This window comes from Saimiri boliviensis, chromosome 13 (genome assembly GCF_048565385.1).
Source record: "Saimiri boliviensis isolate mSaiBol1 chromosome 13, mSaiBol1.pri, whole genome shotgun sequence".
Lineage (NCBI taxonomy): Eukaryota > Metazoa > Chordata > Mammalia > Primates > Cebidae > Saimiri > Saimiri boliviensis.
The window spans coordinates 31,001,386-31,015,135 of NC_133461.1; the positions used below are offsets into that span (position 1 = coordinate 31,001,386).

At 44.8% G+C, this 13,750-nt stretch overlaps 1 non-coding gene across 1 annotated transcript; it reads right to left on the reverse strand.

Annotated features, from left to right (window-relative positions):
- Nucleotides 1-13,384: 13,384 nt before the first annotated feature.
- LOC120361755 (U1 spliceosomal RNA) lies at nt 13,385-13,548 on the reverse strand. The gene has a single exon (XR_005577883.1). It is a non-coding gene; the product is annotated as a U1 spliceosomal RNA (small nuclear RNA).
- Between the last annotated feature and the right edge of the window lie 202 nt (nt 13,549-13,750).

Below are 13,750 nucleotides of genomic sequence, written 5' to 3' on the forward strand. Positions count from 1 at the left end.
TTCTTAGTATAATTATAAACAGAAATAAAAGCGATTTATAATAAAATAGTGTGCATTTCTGTATGTAAATTCAAGCATTTTTACACTAGAAGACAGTGAGTCTCATACCTACTCAGAGTAAGTAAGTTTGTATTTAAGACACACATACTGGTGTACGTAGCATGTATATATGTATACGTAAGTACATATATTTATCCACATATGTCTATGTGTGTATAAATATACGTATGTAGATGGGTGGATAGGCAGATAGTGTTGGGGCTCAGAACATGTTACCCTCAAAATACAGCAGCTTGGCAATTGAGAAAAATCACTGAAACAAGGTCATTCCCTGACCTTCTCCCACTTTTCTGGGGTGAAAGTTGGCAATAAAGGAATTCTCTGCCTACCTCCCCTGAAAATAGGTCATAAGACCCATATGTGACAGGTGTCTGTCCCATACCCAGAGAAAAGAAATGCTGTACAGAGAGGTCAAGAAGAATCTGAACAAACAGACCGAGTTCTTCCCAGTTATACCATTAAATCATATCCTTTTTTAAATCCAATTACATTTCTACATGACTGTTCATTCTTCTTTAAACCTAAGCGTAAGAATATACAGTTTTCCCTGGGTCTTCATTTCTGAAGTCTCCTGTGCCATATAAAACTTTGGTTAAATAAATTTATTAAGCCTTTCTCTTGTTAATGCATTTTTTTTGTATGAGGTGTCAGCCATGGACCTTGCAAGGAAAGGTTAATACTTTTTCTCCCATACAATAGATCCATTGACAGATAGATAGATAGACAGACGACAGACAGACAGACAGATAGGTAGACAGACAGATATTACATAGAGAGATGGCAGACACAGAGACGTGTGTTACATTGCCATTGCTCAAGTATTGTAATGTGCCTAAATGGTAAACATCTCTTAACGAGATGAACTGGAAAAAGAGCCCTGTCTTCTTTGATTTATGTGGTAGTTGCCTTCTTGGAAACACCAGAGTATATTATAACGGTGCAAAAATACTTTGATTTATATGTGAAACAGAGTCTCAGCTCAGATAATTGTAAGCAGGTTGTTCATCTCTGCAGGCCTGCTGCTCGTGCTGGGCAAATGAAAGCTTGCCCCCCCGCATGGGGCAGGATGTCCAGGATCCCAGGCTTACCCCCACCCAACGCGCAGTAGCACCCCCGGTTGCAGTGTCAATCTACGAGTCCCCCTCCAAAATGCCCCCTAGGGGGCAGTGCCAGCCCCGCTGCAAGCTTCCAAGCACCCGGTGACCCTGCGGGGCTGCCGTCCAGGGGGCCGCCCCGACGCCCACCAGGGATGGGGGGGCACCTGGCGTGGCCAAGAGCGTAGGCGGCTGGAAGACTGATGCGGAGTGCGCGCAGTTCTGGTGCCCAGCCAGGATTTTCCCCTGACCTGCGCAGCCTGTGTGTTGGCGCAGAGAGCAACAAGCTCCCGGCTTACAGGGGAGGTCAGGGAAAAGTGATTTCAATTAGAAGGGGATCATCGGGGTCTCAAGCCAGCACAGACAAGTTGTGCAACACCGGCGGCGCGGAGACCGGAATCATTTATCCTTCTCGGAGCCAGTCAGCCTGGGCTTTGCAGGAAGCCCCTGTTCCCCCTCTCACCCCCATCTCCCGTATCTTTCTGGCTTTTGAAAGAAAAGGGAAAGAACAGGGCAACAGAAAGAGTGGCTTGCCGCTAAATGTCTCATCTCTGGCGGCTGAGGACAAAGACACGGAGAAGAGAAGGCACCCGAGGATCGCCAGAGGTTCCTCCTCTTGTCCCCAGGCCCAGGCAGGACTGGAGATCTGGAGGGTTTCAAGGTTGGAAACAGAAACGAAAATGAGGAGAGGCAGGCTAGCAGCCTGGGAGCCTTCTGCTCCTCTCTTTCTTTTTACCTGAGTTCTTCCCATCCTCAGAGCCCATCTCCGGGCTTCCACCTCCATACAGTGGCCCTGGCTTTGCTTTCTCTGGGCATTCAGAGAGTTGTTCAGTCCTCCCCTGCCGTGGTCTCCCAGGAGTTCTTGAGTTTGGTCTGTTTCGCCAACCACTGGTTTTGGCTACTGGTTCATTTGGCCACTGGTTAGTTGGCTGCATTTTGGCTTTGCTCCTTTCTAATTTCATGCTCATTTCTGGGTACCAAAGATAGACACTGGCCAAGTGAGGTGTGTGCAGCAGAAGTGAAGAGGGAAGGGGTGTAGGAAAGCAGGATGGCCTGATGAACAGGTGAAAGGACCCAGGAAGCTGGTGCAGAAGAGAAGAGGGAGGGAGGCCAGGAAAGCTGACAGCAGGTCCTTGAAGCCTGCTCATGTCACTGGGATAGCAACACCTCCATGCAGGACTGCGGTGAAGGCCAATGATCCCCTGGGGGCAGCTGTTCCAGCAGTGACTGGCATGTGATAGGTGTTTGGAAAATGGCAGGTAATTCATTCACATTTGTATCAACACACAGTAAGTAGGCCAGTTTGGGAAGTCTGAACTGGGCTAAGTGGCAATTAGGAGGCTTTGCCTTATAAATTTGTTTGATCCTAAAAAGTCCTCTACCTCTGACAGAGGGGGTTTCTGGAAATGCACAAGAGCCTTGGCAACCCTGGAAAGGAAGAATTGGACTCAACTTGACAAGTAACTGTTTTTTAAAATAGAGGATTCACAGAGGTGTATAACACAGTCCTTGGTTTCAAGGATTTGCAATTAATTGAAGAGAAGACTTGTGAAAAAATGCTACACAATCCAAATTGTGTGTGTGTGTGTGCATGCAGGTGCATGCATGTGTGTGTGTTTCTGTGTGTGTGTGTGTGTGTGTGGCAGTGGCATCCAGAGGACCAGACTCTAGGCTGACCCTGCTGCTGAAATGTAAGACCTCAGTAAAGCCACTTAACCTCAGCCAAATGGGGCCTCAATATCTTTCCAACTCACCTCACCCGGGTATTGTGAGGATCAACTGAGATAATGGATGTGGAAATACTTTGAAAAAAAAGAATGTGTCTCAGATGCCAGGACGTATGATTTCAGGAAGGACTTCCCTCTGACAGGATGGATGGTTCACAAACTTAAATAAAGCAATCTCACCACTTGTATGCCCTCTACTGCTATTCGAGTTTCCACCCAGCTGTTTTAATTGTTTTAAAATTATGTGTGCACGACAGAAAACGTGGGTAGTGGAGCTCTAAACTATGCCTGGTATTTTTTTTCTTTCACTTAGGAGAATGAATTCAGGGCTTGCCCACCTATGTTGCTTGGAGCAGTGGTCTACACTCATCCCTTTAAGGGAAGGCCCTTTAGCTATCTATCTCCTTAGCCCCTGAGCACCACCCCTCTGCTGCAAGCCACAAGCAACACTCGACCTCAGCCTGGGTTTCCCAACCTCGTTGTCTCCTGCAATGCCCATACTTATTCAATTCCAGACGCCCAGCTCTGAAACGATCTCCCACCTGCCCTCCCCTGCCATGGCCCAGCTCAGAAAATTACCCCATATTTTACAGAAACTATTAATATCTTCTTTACAGAGAAATGGCAAGTGAATTTATACTTAGGCAGAAAGAAAATACCAGTTTATTATCTTGCTCCTTCTGTCATTATAAAGTTCTTACACATAGGAGGGTTTTCAGTAGTGCAACTCAACATGATGATAGATGAATCAGAAAACAACATCTACTAAGCACCAAACAGGAAAGCATAAAGGTGGCCTCATAACTACTATTTGCATGGATTGTGCCCATTAGAACTAAGCTATCTAGATGGTTTCGCTGAGATGCTCCAACCATACTCCAACCTTTGCTGTCAGTAAATGATACACTTGTGTAGTATGTGTGAGTATTGGATACATGGATATTCAATAAGGATGATGCTGGTAAATTATAAACACACACACACATACACACACACACACACACACATACACACACACACCCATGCCAAGGCACAGAGTTAAAAAGAAGGTTGGTCTGTGACCCATGAAAAACTGCATACCAAGATGCAGAGCCACATTCTAGTGTCCCCTGCCAGGCAGAAATGGGTTCTCCCCAGTATATATTTTCACAATAACCAAAGTCAAATGGATAGATTCTATCCATAGCTCAGAAGGACACGTCTCCCATTCAAGAGTTATTTTTTCATTTGTCCTCTTTCTCCAAAGTCAACAATTTAAAATTCTTATTCTTCTAAATATTAGTAAATGAAAGTAGGTTTATATTTCCGATATGAAAGCCAGCTCAGCAAAACCATGATATGTTTGTATCTCTAAATAAAGTAGGCTGCTTTGGTGCGGTACGCTTTGTAAACAGGTGTTTATAGAAGCACAAATATAATCCATTCCACACTCATTGAGTTTTTAAAAGAAATTATCTAATTAAAACTAATCATGCTGAGTAATACAAATTAATATAATTGTAAATCTAAAACTATGCACTCCCTTGCACCCAGTAATTCCACTTATACTCTCATACATGTGTGCAAGGAGTTGTGTAGAAGGTGTTCACTACAACAGTATTATTGCAGACAAAACTATGCAGTATTCATGTGACAGAATGCCACATGGCAGGCAAAAAGAACACTATTCCACCAACACACAATTCAACACAAAATAAATTTTAAAAAATCTTGCAGAGCTATATGTTCAATATGATACCACTTATATTCATTTAAACATACATACAAATTCTGCTAGTATTTGTTCATAAGTACACAGTTGCTTGTAAAAGTATGGTAAATGGATTGGAAGGATATATACCAAATCTATGATGATGGTAGCCTGGTCACGGGACACAGAGGGATTGTCAAGACAGGAAGTGGGGAGAGAAAAAAGGGGAAGTCAATTTCCCTCAAAGAACTGCATTTCTTTTATTTAACGCAATGATGGAGATTTGACACAACATTAATAACTGTCACTTCTGAGTGGTGGATACACAAGCCTCTGTTGTATTATTCTCTTTATATTTTCATATTTTTTAATTTCAGAAAATCAAAAAATAAGCAGATGAACACAAATTAATGATTAACTAGAGGCCCATATGCCATTTGCTCATCTACCTATCCAATTACCCCATATCCTTTAAGGATTAATCAAATCCTATCCTGCCCATAAACCTTATCCTGCTAACCTACCCACAGAGATTTCTCTTCTGAATGCCTATAATGCTGTCATTTGGCCCCTAGATTATATTAGGTTTGGCACCTGGTCATTCTTTGCCTCATGACATTTTTTCTGTTGTTAGCATACAGTCTTACCTCCTGGACGCATGAACATCCTTTTCATCCCTCCTCTGAGCACAGGCAAGGCTCAGAGGACACTCTCTGGAAACACTAAGGACCTTTTCATGTGGGAGGATGCCTTTTCATGTAAATTTCAAGGACTCCGCTTGAGAGTAGCATAGGTCAACTGAGAAATTTGAGAATGATCAAATCTTTAAAGAATGTGATAATGCCTTTAAATGCCTTTGTATATTTGTCAGTCACACACACCCATAAGTATGTGAAAAAGTCTGTCTTCATGTGCAAAGACATTTTTCCTTTCAGGCTCCTGATAATGCTGGGCAACCAAATGGATCGCCAACCCTCTTGCAGCCAATGTTCATATACCTTACCTCAGGGCTCCTACTAGTGCAGCCCCCTGACCCAGGTCACCTGCCCCATTGCTTTGGCATCTGCATCGTGGGCCTTTTTCTAATTACTGTCCACAATACATACTTGACTTTGTTCCAGCTTCTGCTTTGACTCACCTTTCTGCAAAAGTATCTCCACACTCCTTTCCCAGGGCTCCATCTCCTCCACCTAAACTCAGCTTAGCCTACTCCTCCATCAGACCTTCCCTGTGACCATCCCTATTTCCATGACTTATTACTTGTACCTATAAATAAAGGAGACCAGACTGCTTGTTTGGTACCACCTCTTGTAGTTATGGTGCTAGGTATTTATTACATTTCCTTGATGATATGAACTCCTTGAAGACAAAAATTGCTGGGAGATAGTTGTTGGATAACCAGGAAGCCTAAAGTTTTCAGCTGCAGCCTGTGCCAACTGTGACCCATGAAAAACTGCACACCAAGATGCAGAGCCACATTCTAGTGTCCCCTGCCAGGCAGAAATGGGTCCTTCCCCAAATACCAGACGACACAGACCTATTTATCAAAGAACACCTTAAACTGGTTCTTCCTGCCTCTCACTGGCATGGCCCACTCAACAGAGGCCTCTGAACTAATCTTTGCTGCTGTTATCTGATTTTGGATCTGAGCAGTTCCCCAGAGGATGTTGGGAATTATTTCTTTCCTGTTGAGCTGATACATGTACCTCTAGACTTTGGGAAACTACTGGAGAGTCCTTGGAGGGTAGCTGGCTGGCTCCCTCAATTTTCCACAACCGTGGCCCTAGCTGCAATGCCAGCCCTGAGCCAGGAGTCCAGGGACCTGGGCTCTTTCTCTCTGGGCACGTCATCTGGAAAATGGGCTGGTGACACTTTGTCAAGCCCCTTCGGAAGTTCCGTAGGTCCCTTCCACTCAGGATGGCAATTTGTAAACCAAAACTAAACCAAAACAACAACAACAACAACAAAAAACAAAAACAAACAAAAAACACCCAGAAAACTGGCCACGGAAGATCATAAGAAAACTCCAAAATGGTTTTAGCACGCAGGCTATGCGATTGTGGGTGAATTTTTAAATTGGGGCTGTTCTATTATCTTTTCTATTTAAAAGGGAGTGAAATGGTTTGCAGAGGTGCCACCTCTAGATGTGCAGTTCCCAACCACTTGGAAACCTGGGTGGTTCCCGTTAACTTCCGTTGTGGGCGCCTCCCTCTTCCCCTCGCAGTAGAGAGGCCGTTGTCACTGGCAGGTGCATTTTGATCCCACACTGGGAGCAGCAGCCATCCAGGCCCCACGACCTAGAAAAACCAGCACCTTCCCCTCTGCCGGCTGCCCGCCACCACCTCCGCTCCCCGAGAGCCTGCGCTCCGCACGGTTGGGGGCTGACTGGCGGCCTGGGGACCCTCACCTCCAGGAACGCTGGGCTGCGGCAGCCGGCCGCAGGGGCGGGGAACAACCGGAGGGGGTCGGGGCTCCGCCACGCCGTTGGAGAACAGTAAGCCTTTGCACTCCCACCCCCAACAGCATTGCTGATCAAAAAAAGGAGGCAAACAAAGGCGGGTGAATGGAAATCAAATTGAGCTGGGGTAGCGGACAGATGGGGCCTGCCAGGCGCCCACAGCCCGTCCTATTCATTAAAAAAAAAAAAAAAAAAAAAAAAAAAAAAAAGATAATCCACCTCCTCCCCGCGGCTTTGCGAGAGGTGGGATGTACAGGATGGGGTTGGGGCGCTGGACCAGGGGGCCCAGATGTTTTCCAAATCACAGGATCCCAGCCCGCCCTTGGTAACCTCGCCCCACAGGTTAATTGTCTCGCTTGTGCTTGGGACTTCTGCTTTTGTATATTAGGTTTTCTCAAACTGGGCGTCTCTGTACTGAAAGGCTGAGGGGAGGGGCGGGGCGGCGACTGTGGGTAGCTACAGGAACGTGTGTGGCCCGAGGTTACATGCAAGCAGATTTGCAATGTTTAAGTAACATGTTGGGAGCTCTCCTGTAAAAAGAATGTTCCTTTCATGATCTCATTTATTCCCAGCAACAAACATGCAAAATGCATAGTCTTAGTTAGCCGTCCCAGTTTACAGATGAGGAAAATTTAAGTGACTGCTTAGAGTCACATGGTTACTTGGTTACAGACTCTGGCAAACCATTGTCTAGCACACATGCAAACGCATTCATTTGTAATTGTTTACTCCACACATGTAAACACATGTAAACTGCTACACATTGCCCTCCACACATGTAAACACATACACCAACATGCTCATGCCCCTGCATACGCGCCACTAGGCATATGGGCTACATATAGTGCCATGTATGTCCATGCAGAGAGAATCCTTCCCATTTGTGGCGTGTTTCACTGCTGACACACGTCTACCTACACTCTCTTCTTGGACCCATGCTCACATGTGCTGGGCACACACTGACCTTTGGTCTGCACCTATCCTTCAAGGGGCCAAACCAAATGAACCCTGAGATACCATCTTAATCCCCATAATATTTCTCAGAATTGGATTACAAATTTGTTCTTAGAAAGTTGTCTGCCAGGCAGGAGAAGGCTTCCCCATTAATGGGGAGGAGGGATCAAGAGAGTAGCCTGAGAAATCAGGTGTCAAGCTGACCTTTTGGAGAGAGCCAAGTACTCATTCTTACTATTGATTCCTTTCAAGGAAGACAGGAGGCACTTTATCTCCCAGCTGTTGAGCTAAAGGCAGGGCCAGTAACATGGGGAAGCAAACACAACAGTCTTCTGTGCCACAGGAACACGTGGGCAAAGAGCTCTAGACCCATATCTTTCCAATATAAGTCACAGGACTTGCGATTGTACTACTGGAGATTTATTCCTTTAGGGTAAACTCTGCCCTCCACAGTCTTTAGAAATGGAAAATCTTGCTTCATTCTACCTGGGAAATACATTAGATCTTATGCATAGTAGTTCTTGACTTTCGTTGCTGAACGAATTTTAAATAGGGATTCCCAAACTCCACTCCTGGAGATAATCATGCATTCATTTACTCATTCATTGAACAAATATGCACTAAATACCCACTTTCCACATGCCAGATGCTAATCTAGATACTAGGGATGTGGCAGTAAATTATATAGACAAGGTCCCTGCCTCCTGGAAACTTATATTCTAGTAATGGGGGAGAGAGACAGTAAGTGAACATATGAATAAGCATAAAAAATGCCAGATAATGACAAGTGATATGCAAAGACTTAGGAAGATGCAGAAGACAATTTCAGTTTGATGGCCAGGGAAGGCATCTCAGAGAACATCACTCTGAAGCAAAGCTCACCATGTGAAGATCTGGAAGAATGACCAAAGGCCCAGGTCAAAAATGGTTTGGCCCAAGTGAAAGAAAAAAGTCAAAGATGGAGGCAGGGGCTGGTTCAGGTCACCCACTGGAAACCAGGGTAAGGAGTATGGATTTTATTCTAAGAGTTAAGGGATACCATGTTGCTAAGCAGAAAAGTGACTTGATCTGATTTGCAGTTGTGGGAAAATGGATTGGAGGGACAAGAGTAGAAGCAGGAAGTCCAGTCTGGAGGGTATTGAGGTAGAGGTGGAGGCTGAGAGTAGACTAGCACTAGGTGAACTTGGAGTTAGAGCCCAGAGGTCTGCTGATGGTCAGGATGTGGGGATGAGGGAGAGCGAGAAATCTAACACAACTTCTAGGTCTTTGGTGTGAACCGCGGAGTGGACAGTAATGTTGTGTATTGAGATCAGGAGGACTGAGGAGCAGCTTAAGGGAGAAAGAAAATCAAGGGTTCTCCTTTGGCCCATGTGAAACTTAAGATGACTGCTAGCTATTCATCTAGAAAGAAGAAATAAACAAACATTCAGATGCAAGAGTCTGGGGTGAGTTATCCCACCGCAGGTATAAATTCAATAGCCATTGAGTAGAGTAGGTACTTAAATTAAGCTGAATGAGAGAAAGTGGATAAAGAAGAGAAAGGGGCCAAGGACTGAGTCCCAAAGCACCCTAACCTTTGGAGTCAGTGTGAAAGAGGAAGAGGGGTTAGTATAGCAAGGTGGCAGGGGAGACAGCAGGAAGACCTGCAGAGTATGATATTTTGGAAACCAAGAGAAATTGATGTTTAAAGAAGGAAGAACTGATTATATTTTAAATGCCACTGAAAAGTCAGGGAAGGTAAAAACAGAGCAAGGACTTTTGGGTTTGGTGAGTGAAAGTAACTGGTAACTCTGGCAAGAATAGTCTCAGTGGTGAGGTGGGACTGAAGAGAGAATATGGGGTGAGGAGATGGAAACACAGGCTTCAACAACTCCGACAAAAAGTTTTCCTGCCAAGAAAGGAAGGCAGGGTAGAGCTACAGAGAAATGGTGGTCAAAAGAGAGTTTGGGGTCTTTTATTTGATGATAAGGAAAGAAAAACCCTAAGACCAGAGACCCATGCTGCTCTAGAGCCAGGAGATACTGTCTACTCCTGCTCACTCATTTCAAAGGGGAACAACTGAGGTCCAGAAACTCAGAGTCACTGCTGAAGAGCAGAGATGGTCTGTATCCAAAACTAGATCACGGAATTCCTACTCCTCAAAAGGACCTTGGAGAGGGTAGGCCAGCTCATGAGGCTCTCAGATAAGCCACCAGGACAGCCTGCCCCTTATGTACTCGTGCCACACGCTGCTTTTCTGCCCTGGTACATCTGCCCTTTCTCAGAAGCCTTTGTGGGTTCTGTAGGGGAGAAAAAAGTATCTTTTCCCCCATTGCTAGGTTTATGGCTGAGGCCTCTCTAACGAGACACAGACTAACAAGAGAAAAGCACACAGATTTATTTAATATAAGTTTTACATGGCAAGGGAACGTTCAGAAATGAAGACTCAAAAAAACAGGGAAACCTGTGTGTTTTTATACAGTCATGCATCACTCAAGGATGGGGGTATGCTCTGAGGAATGCATTGTCAGGTGAGTGCATCATCGTGCAAACATCGTAGAGTGTAGTTACACAAACCTGGACGGTGCAGCCTACTACACACCTAGACTACAGAGTAGGCCTATTGGTCCCAGGCTACAACCCTGTACAGCATGTTGCTTTACTAAATACTGTGGACAATTGTAACCCAGTGGTAAGTATCTATGTATCTAAACATAGAAAAGGCACAGTAAAAATACAGTAGATTTTAAATGGCTCACCTCTCTAGGGCTGCTCCATTGTAATATAACAGGGCCACTGTTGCATAGGAGGTCCATCATTGATTGAAAAGTCATTACACAGCCCATGACTGTACTTTGGTTTGATGAAGTGTGGACAGTCATGCAGAAGTGTGATTGGACAAAGGTGGTATGAGCCTTTGGTAATAAACTAAAAGGAATTTACCTATGCCTGCTTGTTCAGATTTTTCTCTGCATCCTTGTGTCTTCAGATATAAGGATATTTCCTTTCTTTAGATACAGGGAGAGTACCTCTCAACTGGGGGCCTTATGACCTATTTTGGAAGAGGCATTTATTTTATGGCCTTCCTGCCTTTGCTGTTTTCTCAAACACCAAGGTGTCATATTTTGGGGTAGTGTGTCCTGAACCCCATCCATTCCCTGTCAGGGCCTGAGCAGACAAGGCCTCTGATGTTAATGCTTTGGTGTTTTAATTCACATCTTGCCCTTCCCTTCTTGGGGATGCTCCAGGAGGCTACAGTCAATGGCTGGTTACCTAGGACCAGAAAGAGTGACTCCAGATGAGAAGACACAGATGACCCACTCCCCTCTACAACTTGAATGGGCTGTATGGGCTGACATGGTCTCGTGGAGTCACCCTGGCCCTGAATCATGAATGATCATAGAGCAAGAGCCTGGGATGGGACTGAAGAGATCTCAGTTGTAGTCCTGGCTCTGTTGGTACTCAGCCACTCAGTCTAAGTCTCTTTCCTCTCTTAGCCTTAATTTCTCCTTTGTATAAATAAAGGAGACCAGAACTTGTTTTCACTGGTTCCTTCCAGCTGGGTGGTTTTAGAAGAAGTGGGTACCCTCCTGTAAGTTCCTAAGGAAGGAATGCCTCCGTCACAGCCCCCAAGACCCAGTAATCTGCCCCTATGTCTTTGAATGGACCACGATGCCACTGCCACTGCTCACTGGAAATCCTTGTATCACACTCCTGGATGATTCTTCCCAAGTTATTTGTGTTCTACGTCTATCCCTTTGGAGCCTGTTTATCTTTCCGGTGTTCCCCTTCTTTCTAAGCAAAGCCACTTCCTTGCCCAGGGATTCACTTCCTGCTACTTGTACTGCTGAGGTCTAGCAAGATCCTTGTCTTCTCTTTAGGCCTCTTGCTATCATGGACCAATGCACTGGAGACCAAGACTCAGGGTGATACGGTCATTTAATTTCTCAAAAGTATTATCTGAACTCAGGAGGCAGGCTGTTTCTTCAACTCTGTCAGAACCTGCAATTGTTGTTATTTTACTTGTTTTTGCTTTCACTTTTTTTTTTTTTTTTAATAGGGGAGGGCAAAGGTCTTTTCCATTTCTCCTCCTAAAGAAAACCAAATAATATAATCAATTTGGCTGGCGCAGGGCTGATCCCAAGCATTAAAGCAGGCATTTGTGACTGATATGACAGGGGAATAAAGTGCTTGTGAAAACCAACTGATTCGTTCAGCAGTTGGGAATGAATCTGCGTCTGTGTTCATCGATCTTTCCTAATCTTTGTCAACACCTGTGTGTCCCACTTCTGTGCTACTGCTGGGCAGCATTGGGCCCTGAGACAGGCAATGGAGTGGGCACTGGGGGACTCCGAGGTGCTGGGCCAGGAGGCTGCTTAAAGGGACAGGCCTAGTCAAAACATGGGTGCATTAGGCAAACTGCTTTAAAGGAGAAATTCAAGGGCCCAGGAGGGACTCCATGTTCCCCAAAATGCCTCTTCATCTGTTCCCTGATGAAGCCCACAAAGCAGGGCCTCTCATCCAATATGCTGCCCTGGGCAACATGATGCCTTGGACTGAATGAAGTGCTTTGCAAGAGCCTATAAAATTATTTTTGCAACCTTGAAAAAAAATGGTTCTAAAATAAGAAAATGGCAAAATCAAAAGTAATTAAACTTTAATCAAATGTTTGCAGAGTGTATTGTTTTGCCAACTATTCAACCACAACTCAAATCAGATAGTTAAATATAAATGAGATTCCATGTATTCATGTACCAATGAGTTCATTTGTAATCTTCGATATGATACGGGTTGTAGTCATCCAAAGTAAGGCGGCACTGTGCCAGGGAGGAGAACACACTGGCTTAAACTGAGCCCCTCCCTGCAGTGTCACCCCACATCCAGGATCCTGAGGTCACCAGCTACACATCAAGGAGCGCTCAGGAACCCCTGGAGCCCCTGAGAAAGAGCTATGGAAGGAAGATAACACCAATAGAAATTGCACTATTTTATGATTTTCACCACTTAACTTTAGACACATCTACCATGTCCAAGTGACTGTGTTGACACATTGGGGCATAGTCCTTCCACTTAAAGACTTTATAATCAAAGAGAAAAATAAATATTTGCCTAAATATTTGCAATACAGGCATAGCCAGTGATGTGTGCCTGTGAGTGGCTAACATATAGAGGAACAGTTTGCTTTAGGCAACAGAGATCAGGAGGTGAGCCAAAGCTAGTCTAAACTTGCCAGTGGTGGCCTGGACAATGCCCATCCCATGACCTCTCTATTGCTCCGAGGGAAATCCAGTGTATAGAAAACTCTGAAGCTGATGCTGATTCTTTAGCACCATAGGCTGTCAGATCCTTAGACATACTTTGTGCCCAAGCCCCCGCCCCAGCCACCCTAGTTCCTTTCCTGTCTTTTATTTTTATTTTTTACCAGGGGAAAGCGCAAACGCAGTCTCCCACTAACACGAATTATGCAGTCGAGTTTCCCACATTTGGGGAAATTGCAGGGGTCAGCATATCCCGAGTGCAATGGATAAGCCTCGCCCTGGGAAAATCACCTTCATGATCATAGTATCTCGCCTGCCAGGTAAATATTCCTGTCTTTTATATTCATCCTTTTTTGATTGGCATAATAATTCATTTGTCATAAAGATCACCCCTTTAAAGTGTAGAATTCACTGGTTTTTAGTATGTTCAAGTGGTGCAACTATCACCACTATCTGATTTCAGAACATTTCCATCACTCCAAAAAGAAACCCTGTACTACGCACAGAGCAATTTCTTTTGCCACACTGTC